This window comes from Camelus ferus, chromosome 12 (assembly GCF_009834535.1).
Source record: "Camelus ferus isolate YT-003-E chromosome 12, BCGSAC_Cfer_1.0, whole genome shotgun sequence".
NCBI classification, from domain to species: Eukaryota; Metazoa; Chordata; class Mammalia; order Artiodactyla; family Camelidae; genus Camelus; species Camelus ferus.
The window spans coordinates 50,963,121-50,975,382 of record NC_045707.1 but is presented as its reverse complement, the minus strand read 5'-3'; the positions used below and the strand labels follow the sequence as shown (position 1 = coordinate 50,975,382).

Here is a 12,262-nt window from a genome sequence, read left to right as displayed (position 1 = left end):
ATAAGTGAGTCACTGTACTGAATACCAGAAATTAACACGACATTGTAAATCGATTATACTTCAATTAAAAGTTTTTAAAAGTACATTGTATGGTTTGGACAAATGTACAACGATATGTATCCACCACTATGGTATATCATATAGAGTATTTTCACTGCTCTAAAAATCTGTGCTCCACCTCTTCATGCCTTCCTCCCCACTAACTCATGACAATCACTGAATTTTTTTACTGTCTCCACAGTTGTGCTCTTTTCCAGAATGTCCCGTAGTTGGAATCATACAGCATGTGGCCTTTTCAGACTGGCTTCTTTCACTTTATTAATATGCATTTAAGGTTCCTCCATGTCTTTTCCCAGCACAAAAAAGAAAAGATCTTCCTGAATAATATTCCATTGTCTGAATGTACTGCTGTTTATTTATTCATCAACCATTATTCATCGTGGTTACTTCCAAGTTTTGGCCATTATGAACAAAGCTGCTGTAAACATTCGTGCACAGGTTTTTGTATGGACGTAATTTTTCAATCCTTTGGGCAAATACCAAGAAGCGTGATTGCTAGATCACCTGTGAGATTGCATAGCGTCATTTAAAAATATATTTGGATTAGTTATCATGAATATTGCAAACTCTAGGGCAATCACTAAAAAAAGTAAAAACAAAAAAAAAGATGTATAACTGATATGCTCACAGATGGTGTGAGTACACCAGATCATTTTAACTCCTCCCATCCCTTGTATTATTGCTGTCATTCATTTCATGTATATATGTGCACATATATATAGAACTATCTATGTACATACATAGTTGAATTGTTGCTAGTATTATTTTGAACAAACCATTATCTATTAGATGAAACTGAAAATAAGAAAACCAGAAGTTTTTATTTTACCTTCACTTATTTCTTCTCTGACTCTTAACTTTCTTCATGTAGATACAAGTTTCTGTCCTACAGCATTTTTCATCAGTCTAAATAATTTCTTTTAACATTTCTTGCAATGTAGATCTCTGACAACAAATTCCCTCAATTTTTGTTTGTCTCAGAAAGTTTTATTTCTCTTTTCCTTTTGAAGAATAATTTCACATAGTACAGAATTCTTGGTTGTTGTTTTTTTTTTTTTTTTCTCACAAAACTTTAAATATTTCACTCTACTCTCTTGTTGCTCAGATGATCTCTGAGAAGTCAGATGTAATTCGTATCTTTTTTCCTCTATAGTAAGATGTTTTTCCTCTGGTTCTTTTAGGAGTTTTCTTTATCTTTGATTTTCTATAGTTTGAAAGTGATTTGCCTAGTTAGGATTTTGGTTTGGTTTGGTTCTTTTGGTTGGGGGTGGTTGGTTATTTGTATGGCTTGGTATTCTCTGACCATGCTGGATCAGTGTTTCAGTATTTGACAATTTGGGGAAATTTTCAGGGGGAGGAAAAATACAGAGAGACTAGCACATTATTCTTTCCAATATTTCATTTGTTTATTTCTCTCTTTGTTCTCCTTTTGGAATTCCCATTACATATATGTTACACCTTTTGTAATTGTCCCATAGTTTTTGGATATCCTATTCCGTTTTTTAATCTTTTTTCTCTTTGCTTTTCAGTTTGAAGATTTTTATTGAGATGTTCTCAAATGCAGACTCTTTCCTCAGCTGTGTCTAGTCTACTAATGAGCCCATCAAAGGTATTCCTTATTTCTGTTACAGTGTTTTTGATCTCTAGCATTTCTTTTTGGTTTTTTCTTAAAATTTCCATCTCTCTGCTTATGTTATTGCTGTCTACATTATCCTTAGAATCCTTGGCAGCTTTATGGAGATATATTTGATATATAATATTGTGTAAGTTTAATGTATATCCATTATGAAATGATTACCATGATAAGTTAACACACCTATCATTTCAAATAATTACCATTTTTTTGTTACTGGTGATGGTGGAAATATTTAGGATGTATTCTTTTATCGACTTTTAAAAATGCAGTACAATATTGTTAACTAAAACTATATCTGAGTTTGATTTTCTTTTTTTAATTAAAAAAATTTTTTTTTAGAGAGGGAGGTAATCAGGTTTATTTATTTTTAATGGAGGTACTGGGGTTTGAACCCGGGACCTCATGCATGCTAAGCACACACTCTACCACTGAGTTTCCCCCCGAGTCTTATTCTGATGCTTGCTCTGTCTCTTCAAAGTATGTTTTTGCCTTTTAGTATGTTGTGTAATTTTTTTCACGATGTTTTAGAAATGATCAGCTGGGTAAGAGAACCACTCTAAATAGGCTTTTGGTAACGTGGCGGTGAGGTGTGAGGAGAGGGGAGGAATTCTATGGTCATAAGAGTAGGTCTCAGTCTTTAAATGAGCTGGTACCCCTGGGCTGTGAACCACACACCTGCTTCTCATTTTCCAATTCTTTCCACTTAAGTGGGATAGGATGGCTAGAGGCAGCTGGAGTTGCAAATTTCCTCCCCCTCAGGTCAGTTAGGCTCTGATAAAACCCCAGCAGTTTAGGCTGCAGTTAAATAGTTGCTCCTGTGGGCAGACCTTGTTAAGAACACCATGCTGTGACGTATTTCAAAATGGTTCCTTTTCCCTTCCCTCTGCCAGAAGCACAAGGTGATTTTTCTCTGAAATTCACTGTGAGAATCTGGTTGAACTCTTGGAGGTAAAATTCACAAAGGTATGGGGCTCCTCTCAGTGACTGGCTTCCCCTCCTGTTCTCTCTCAGAGGTGTCAGTGCTGAGCCTCCAGCCCCTCATCAGTTGCAGTTCTGACTTCCCTGCCTGGTTCCTTCAGAGGCTTGTGCTCCTGGGTGTTTGCTCTGGTAAGCTGTGATTTTCTATATTCATCTATTGGTCTCTACACGGTGACCTCACTTCTCTTAACCATGCCATGAAGAGTTGTTGATTTTTTCCATTTGTTCAGCCGTTTTATTTGTTAGGAAGGCGTGGTGAGTTCTAGCCTCTTGCATGGCAGACTGGAAACCAGACTAGAAATCTCTTTTTTCTCAGCCAGTCTGTTGTAGAGTGTCTTGTTATCTGTCTGAATTTTGTTGTTACATTTTGCTGGGTCTGTCCTTATCATTCAACATCTTTCTGTATACTTTGCAAATTGGTAATTGGAGGTAGAGGCTTGATCTAATTCCATTTAAAATTTTTGGCAAGATTACTTACAGATGGTACGTATCTAAGGGTGTATGCGGTATCTGGCTATCTCTTTTTGTGATGTTAGCAGTCATTGATAATTGCATGAATTCATTAATTCACTTGGGGTTGCAAGATAATGATAATCTATTGCCTTTTGTATTTATTATTTGATTAACTTCTCCCCTTAAAGAAACCGCCCCTCATCTGCTGTTTGGTTACCACAAGATGTGGTTGATGTAGGGAAGCCAAGGCTTGTTTCCCTTTATTTACCAGTTTTCAAGAAAATGAGCTGGTTCTCAAGCACTCTGCCTTGATGCACAATAGGTTTTAACTGTCATTACGAACTCAAAGATGAAGTGCATTTAGTATGATTCAATCTATTGGAGTTGTTATTCTCATTGAAGTTTAATTTTTTTTCCATCTTTGGCCAGGAGGGTTTGGGTTTTTTTTTTACATGATTTAATAGACTTTGATGATGTCTTTGCTATTTGATACATCAAGTTATTATAAGTTCATCTTGTGCTTTTCCTGACACAAACTTAGACTGGGAATCACCCATTTTGCTAAGCCCTGTTGATTTTCATGAGAAGTGTATTTTAAAATCACATTCGGGATAGTAGGGGTATTCACCACTGCTAAGTAGACTGGTAATTTAAGGGGTAATTTTGATTTGGGGGCCTTTTCATTGGAAAAGCTAGGCTATATTTTAATAAAATTACAATTCCCTATATTTTGGGCTAGTTCTCTCTTTCCAGTGTGCCTTACCTTAAGACGTCAATATCCAGAAGTTGACCTATGTCCATTTCATCTTTCAAACTGGGTGAATCCTAGCTTTGCCACTTAACTATGTGGCCTAGGGCAAGTAGCTTGACCTGTCTTTAGATCAAGTTCATTATATATATTAAAAAGAATTATTTTACTAGTGTGCCAGCCTCAAAATTTTCTTGTAATTAATGTATAGTTAGTATATACAATATGCTTATAAGAGGATCTGGCATATAACATCAGTATGTGTTAGTCGTCATTATTATTAATCACCCAAAAGCAATATATAGATTTAATGTATCATAAATTTATATAAATGCTCTCATGTTTGTGCAAAATTTTGAAACTTTCTTTTTTCACTCAATATTATGTTTTCATAATCTATCCATGCTGATATTTAACGAGTGGTTCATTCATTATGAAATATGTGATAATAAATATATGAATAACATATACAATAAATAAATATGGTAATCTATGGTAATAAAGATATGTATGAGTATATGTGTATTTAGTTCTCTCAAGAAATTTCGTTTATTCTCAGTTTCAGTTATAATATATATACTGATAACTACAAAATATATTTTTTATTTCAAATGCTTCCTAAACTCCAAATTCTTGTGCCTCCCTGTGGTAGATTGAAAATAATGGCCATGATATTTCCTCTATTTCCCTATCCCTTGAATCTGCGCTGACCTTGAGATTTGTGTTAACCAATAAAATGTGGAAATTATGTTGTGCAGCTGTGACACTGGGCCTTAAGGGGCACAACAATTAACATTTTCACTCTCTTGGAACATTATTTTGTTAAAAACAAAAACAAAAATGGTCTAGCCTTTTAGTAAATGCAAAGACATGTGGGGGAATATAAGGTGCTGAAAAGAGAAGGCAGAATCAACTTCAGTCATGTGAGTGAAACCATTTTGTACTGTCCACCCCAGCTGAGCTGATAGAATGACTACAGCTACATAGCAGAGTACAGCCAGCCTGTGGCTAAATCCAGCCCACTGCTTGTTTTATTTTCCTTTGTTGTTTTTGTGCTACAATAGCAGAGTTGAATAGTTGTGACATAGACTGTATGACCCAGAGTCAAAATACTTACTTTCTGGTTCTTTAAAGTTTGCCACTGTTATTTTAAGGGAATAGTTTGTTTGTTTGTTTGACTTTTTTTTTTTTAACCCAGCAATATATAGCCAATGTACTTTGCTCTTCTCCAGGTCCAGGTCTGCCCTTTCTCTTGGATTTGCTAGCTCTAACAATATTTTCCCTATCTATTTACCTAAACTAAAACATTAGAAAGCAGGTAAGCATTTCTGCATTCCTTCTCTTTCATACCTCCCTATCTAATTTATCACCAAATCTTGTTGAATATGTATTTTATGTCTCTGGATACAGCTCTTTTATAGTGCTCTTATTCAAGGTCCTGTAAAATCTTTCCTGGACAACTATAGTTGTCTCATTTATTCATTTATTTACTTATGAGATAAAACCATATTTTTGTTAGATATAGACATAAACAGATTAATAATCATAGCCCATGTAATTAACAGTAAAATAATGTAGTAAAAATGACAAATTGAGAAGTGCTGATAGAGATAGATAATATTATGGGAGCACAGAGGAGGAACATTTAATTCACCCCAATTAACTAAGCCAGGGAAGAGTGTTCTAGTTAAAGTTAACACTTGAATTGATATGGAGTAGAAAGGGAATCCTATGCATAAAAAGCACTATAATTAAAGGTTCAGTGATGAGAAAAAACAGAATTTATGCAAAAAGACTGAAAGATGTTTGATATTGCTGCAGCAGGGGAAAATGAATGTGGAGAGATAGACATTAGGTAAATCATAGAGGAATTTTATCCTGAAGATGCACAAACACTTTCTGTGGAAGTACCCAGACACATTTTGTTTTAAATTAATTTTACCTTCAATTTTCATATTTACTAAAATTGATCAGCCTGAGAAGGATCTGTAGTCAAACCATTCATGTTGGCTCTTTTTCCTACCTCCTTTCATACTCACACTTATCCCATTGGGAAAGAGAGAGAGGGAGAGAAGGAGGAAGGGAGGGGAAGTCATGGATCAGTTGCCAGATTATTGCTTCTTAATTCCAAATTCAACCTTTAATACTCTGCTTGTGATCCTGGAACTCAATCTTATAAGTGTTTTCTTCTTTGCCAGTAGAGGGGCATGGAGTAAAACTCAAGGAGGAAGGGGCTTCTCCTCTGGACTCACATCCACGCACTCTCAGCTGACTCCTGCAGTGTGTGGCAGTCAGCAGCCTGCAGGACACACAGTGGTGCTCACCTTCAGGTGTGCCAGCCTTAGCTAATATTTTGCTGTCTGACAGCCTTGGACCAACTCTGACTCACGGTAACCCTGCTAACTTCACCACCATCTAGTAGGCTGCAACCGCACCTTCTCCCAAGAGGTCTGAATTCCAGCTTTGAGAAAGGAGCGCCTTTTTAAGTTTAATTCCTTCTTTCAGGACTCTCCCTGAGTCCTACGGTATTCTTTAACATTCTCTTTCATTTCTTTTTAATAGCTAATTATCTGAAAGCAGTTAATCTTTTTTTCTCGTATCATACGTGCTCAAATTACTGAGTGGTTTCTTTCTCTTGACTGGGCCCTGAATGAACCAAAATCCTCCAAAATATTTACGTAGTGCATCCTCACCAAAAATAAAATCTTCAGGATGCCAAAAAGAAGAAAATTTGAAGTACTGAAAAGCATAAAAGCATAAAGCTTTGTAATGCTAATAATACTAACCCATGGTGATGTCTTATGTCTTTTCTGTCTTATATACATTTTTGCTAGGAGGGTATATGAAGTTAGGAGCAGAGTGTTTTGGTTTATGTTGGAATTTCCTGAATTAAGAAATATTCAGGTATGGGAAAGTGAGACTTCCATGTTTGATCATAATAGGGTAACAGGAAGAAGACACCCTCCCTCCTTAAACTAGAAAAAAGACAAAATATATGTAACAGTGGTTTTCATACATTGGACAACAGACAGTTCAGGACAGTGATTCCTTAAGAAGAGGAAACAGAGCCATGGAATTACCACATGTTATTGGATTGAATTTCCAGGCCATAGGGCAAGTAGAGGGCACCCATACAGAGCCTCCTAACACACAGGGTGTTGAATAGAGTCTTCAGAAAAGTATTGCCTCAGTAGTGAGGCCAAATCAGCCTTTGACTACAGACTGTTTGGAAATACCTAACAAAGCTTAAAAGCATGTGCTAAAAGGATCAGATATTTCAAAGTAACTTTATTGTGTCCCAGAACAAAACAAAAACAAAAACAAAGCAATTGCCAGAACAAAATAACATAATATTCACAATGTCTTGAATCCTATAGGAAATTAAGACCTGCAGAGAAAGAGGAAATTATGGCCCATAATGAGGAGAATAATCGGTCAATATGGAAACAAAATTATATAGATAGTAGAATGAGTAGGTAGGGTTGTAAGGAGTCATATTAAATCACTCACTGTATTAGAAAATGAAGTGAGATATTTTCTGGAAAAAGTACGTCTGAATTGGTTGAGTACCTTGACCATTAGAATTGGTTTTACCAATTTAGTTATATGGTAATCATTTTCAGTAAGCTAGATCTATAGTTACAATGTTTTGACAAAAATCAAACTTAAAATTGTGATTAAATCATGTAGTTTTGGCAAATATATATTTATATTAGTAATACTTAGATATATACTACTGTTTCTGTGTATACTAAGTTAAGCAAGTTGCCTTTTAGTGAAAGCATGATGGGTAATTAATAGTTATTTGAAAAGTTTTGTAAAGTCTTTTTGGTAGACTTTCCCAAAACCAAGAAATAGAGTAATTTTAATAACTGGATTAAAAAAATCCTGTTGAATGTCAAATGGTTTAAATTTTTGTCTTTCAATGAAATTAATAAAGAAATAAGTGAATTGTCAAATGTTACTTTTTATTTTTGATAATATATTGGCATGTGATTTTTGCATGTTATTTGGAAGTATTTCAAATAATCGAGTGAAATTACTTCAAGATTTCTTCCATTCTTATTTATTCTTGTGAGCAATGTTTCTCAGGGTGTGTATCAATAAAAATGAAAAATATAACTAGATTTGAATTGTATCTAATACTAACAATAAGTTGAATATTACCATCAAGCATATAATTGATAAAAAGCAACTTTATCTATCTCATAAATACATTCGTTAATGTTTACTGTATGTTTTAAAATTAGAAAAATTTATCTTTGACTGTTTACGGTAACTAAATCCTGAAGAAATTTTAACACATAGGCCTTTTGATCACGGGAATAAAAAACATCAACTCATATAATTTTTTTGTTGCAGAGGAGAACCTTGAGATAATCAAAAAGCTCTTGAGATAAAAATATATTTTTATAAGGCTAAAATCTCATGCAGAAATCAAATAGAAGAGTTTAAAGAGCAAAAACAATTATGTAAAATTTCTTACTCAAATAAAGGTTTGTTTATGAATTTTTCATAGATGAATCTTGGTTTAAAATCACTATGCTGTTTAGATTCTATTGATATTTTTAAATGAGTGATGTCAGTTTTAATTAGCATCAGTATTTGCAATATTTTGGAAATTATATCCTTGCAACCGTTCAAACGATAAAAAATTTTTAGAGGTAAGCTTTTAAATTAATAAGGTTTACAAAGCTCTTCAAAATTCTTCAAGGAGGTAAATAAACAAAAAAACATTTGAAAACCACTTTTATAGGTGATTAAACTGTAGGAACTAGGAATTTTAATCAGAAAAAGATGATCATATTGTATTTTAGATAAAAATCTGCAGCTGTGTTAAAGACAGATCTGAGGGGGACAAGAATACAAAGAAAAGAATCAGAAGGTGATTGAGATCTTCCAGGTAATTGATGATGAGGAAGTTGCATAGTGGAAGTAGCAACAGAATTTACAGGTTCTGAAATATTTAGGAGATGTAATCATCAGGTGTGGTTTTCCTAAGTGGTTCCCTAGTTTTAGGCTTTATGCCCTCTAAGTCACCCTCCCTGTGGTTACTCACAATACTCTTCTAAAACATATGTGATCATGTTCTTTACTTTGCTTAAGTTCTTGGTAGATTCCAATTGCCTTTAAAGTCAGAGTAAAAGCTAAGATGCTGTAACAAAGATACCCCAAAGTTCAGTGGCTTAATGAAAGAGATTATTTCTCTCTTGTAATAATCCAACAGGCACAGGTAGGTAGGGCAGCTACTTTTTTTTACAAAATTGCTCGAGCACCGAGTTTTCTTTCATCTTCTTAACTCTCATCCTCTAAGGCATGTCCTCAACTGCATGGTCAAAGGGTGACTTGGCACCATGTTCACATTTGAGACCACTAGAAATGTGTGAGGACAAAATTAGTAAATCCAGACTAGCAGTTTCCTTCTAATAAAGTGATGCCAATATTGCACACATTACATCCACCTACATTCCATTAGTGAGAACTTAGTTATGTGGCCACACCTAGGTGCATGGGGAGCTGAGAAGTTCAGCCTAGCTAGCTGGCTGGTCATCTGCCAATGAAAGAGGAGAGAATAGATTTGGAAAGAAAACTATCAGTCTGCCTACCATATACCCATAATTGTGCTCAAGGTAAGATACTCACATTCTCTTCTTCATCTACTCAACAAGTATTTGGTTCTTTGTCCTCACCCAGCAAAACTACCTCTGTATTTAATTTCACTGAAGTATATTTTTGCACTCTTATGGTGTCATGCCCTTATTCACAGAGCTACCAGTACTACAATGCTCTCTTCCCAATTACTTATTTTCAGTAAATTGCTAATTGCTTTTTCTTTAATAATGGATGTAGGTAGAACTTGAGCGTTGATTTTATGCTGTGTCAAGTGTAGCAGGTTACCAGAATAAGGTTTCTGAGAGATGACTCTTGGAAATGAAAGTGTGAATAGAATATTACCCTCAATAGAGGGTTAGGCTACCCTTTTATGAACTTTGTGCTTAGGTGGGTGACAATTTTGCCTAATAGTATGGAGAGTAGGTGGGAACTGGAGCTCAGATACATAGGAATTTGTTGAGTTTTTTTTTCTGTTTTCTCTTTTTTTCTCTCTTCAGTCAGCATTATACTGAAACTGGTGTTTGCTGTGTTGTTCCTTATTCATTATTTGCTTCTTATGTATTATTTGGTTTCACTATTATTGAGGATTGCTTTAAGAAAGAAAAAATCCAGTAATATAATGATATATTCTTGTATTTTTTCTAAAAGCCATTGAAATTGCTTTCTCAGCAATTTTTAAATTAGTATTTTGTTTTCTCCTATGGATCAGTGCCTTTTGCTAGAAAAAAGGGCTTCCAATTGTACAGTAAATGTTTTAGATTTCTACGTCATCAGTTTATATGAACTCTGTATTAAGAGAATTGAATACCAGATGAGAGTCCCTATTTTCAACTCTCACATGTGTAGTACATAATTAGTGCAATCCTAAATGCATAAAAGGTGAGCTGATTTATTGCACGTGATGGAAATCTTAGGACATTAGGAATTAATTCTCATGGACATCCAGTCTTGGACAAAAAGTCCAGCCAAGGGATTCTAAAATTTTTCTTGAGAAAAATATCCTGCTGAAATAAAAACCATGAGGTTTTTGTCTTGAGTTTTTGGTGATAGAAGTAGGCAGATGTGAGCTGAAAAGTTTATTCTGTGGTTTAAGATGAATGAGATTTTCTCCTTTCTGCTTAACTACCTCATGGGCAATAGTTTTAACATTTCTTTCAGAAGTGTTTAATACCAATAAAGAGAAATCTTTTTTTAAAGACTGCTAGTATGGGAAAGTTAAAAATAACAGACCCTTGGGAATAAGGGTAAAAATATTTCTTTAAATATTTAGAACTAGAAGAGTTTGCTTGTTTTAAGGGTTTTGAGCCATTTCTGTCTTTTTTTAACTCCTAAGAGCAGATACAAACTAATATCCTTGATGTTACATGTATTTGATTTTTATATAATCATTGCTGCTCAAATGCTTCATTTCAAATGCAGTACTTATTACATAAAAGACACTCAATAAACATCAGTTTTCTTCTCCTCCTCTTCTTTCTTTGTGCTTTTCTTCCCTCTATCCTTATCTCATTCTTTTTCTCAGGAAGAAAATTATGAGTTTGCTTGTATGTGTAAAAAGATTTTTAAAAGGCATAGAAGACAAAAAGAGGTTTTTCTAGAGTCATTGAAAAAACATAATACAACATCAGGATATCTGAATATACATATGTTTTTATCCCAGCAACTAGAACATGTTCTTTTGAAGTAGATGCAAGTCATTATTGTATTGGAATTTACATCACATACTTGAGTTGTTTGGTTTAGATTTATCCTAGCAGTCCTAGCTGCTATTATACCTCAATTAATGCTTGAAGATAGTTGGAGTGAAATTAAAATAGATGTCATTTTCCCCTGAGTTAGAGAGCATGAGGAAAACTTAAGAATGCACAAATTCTTCTATTTAGTGGGACCTCTGAAGACTAAGAAGGGACTAATATTTATACTGCCTACTCTGTATAGACATTTTGCTTTATATCAATTGTCTCATTGAATCTGCAAGACTTTTTTTTTTCTGGAAAGACTTTATTTTTTTCAGAGCAGTTTTAAGTTCACAGCAAAATTGAGAGGAAGATACAGAGATTTCTCCTATAGTCCCTGCCACCACACATACATAGTCTTTCCGTTATCAACATACCTCACCAAGTGGTGCATTTGCTACAGCTGATGAACCTACATTGACACACCATTATCATCCGTAGTCTCTAGTTTACAGTAGGGTTTATGCTTGGTGTTGTATATTCTATGGGTTTGGACAAATGAATAATGACATACATCCACAATTACAGTATCATACAGAGTATTTTCACTGACCTAAAATTCTTTTGTGCTCCACCTGTTCACCTCTCCCCCTCCCTGGAAACCACTGATCTTTTTTTTTTTTACTGTCTCCATAGTTTTGCCTTTCCCTGAATATCATATAGTTGTAATCACATAGCCTTTTCAGATTGGCTTCTTTCACCTAGTAATACACATTTTAGTTTCCTCCATGTCTTTTCCTAGCTTGATAAATCATTTCTCTTTAGCACTGAGTAATATTCCATTGTCTGGATGTACCACAGTTTATTTATCCATTTACCTACTCGGTGGCGTCTTAGTTGCTTCTAAGTTTTAACAATTAATGAATGAAGCACCTATAAACATCCATGTCCAGGTTTTATTTTTTTAATTGAAGTACAGTCATTTTACAGTGTTATGTCACTTTCTGGTATACTGCATAATAGTTGAGTCACACATATACATATATATATTTGTTTTTGTATTCTTTTTGATTATAGGTTACTACAAGATATTGAATA

At 34.4% G+C, this 12,262-nt stretch overlaps 1 long non-coding RNA gene across 1 annotated transcript in view; it reads left to right on the top strand.

The window, feature by feature from the left end:
• The window catches only part of LOC116667740, a 46,301-nt gene extending 43,395 nt beyond the window's left edge, over positions 1-2,906 (top strand). Inside the window, exons 2-3 of the long non-coding RNA XR_004324763.1 lie at positions 1,590-1,669; positions 2,708-2,906. This is a non-coding gene — a long non-coding RNA (uncharacterized LOC116667740). The remainder of the gene's footprint in view (positions 1-1,589; positions 1,670-2,707) is intronic.
• Positions 2,907-12,262: the final 9,356 nt, after the last annotated feature.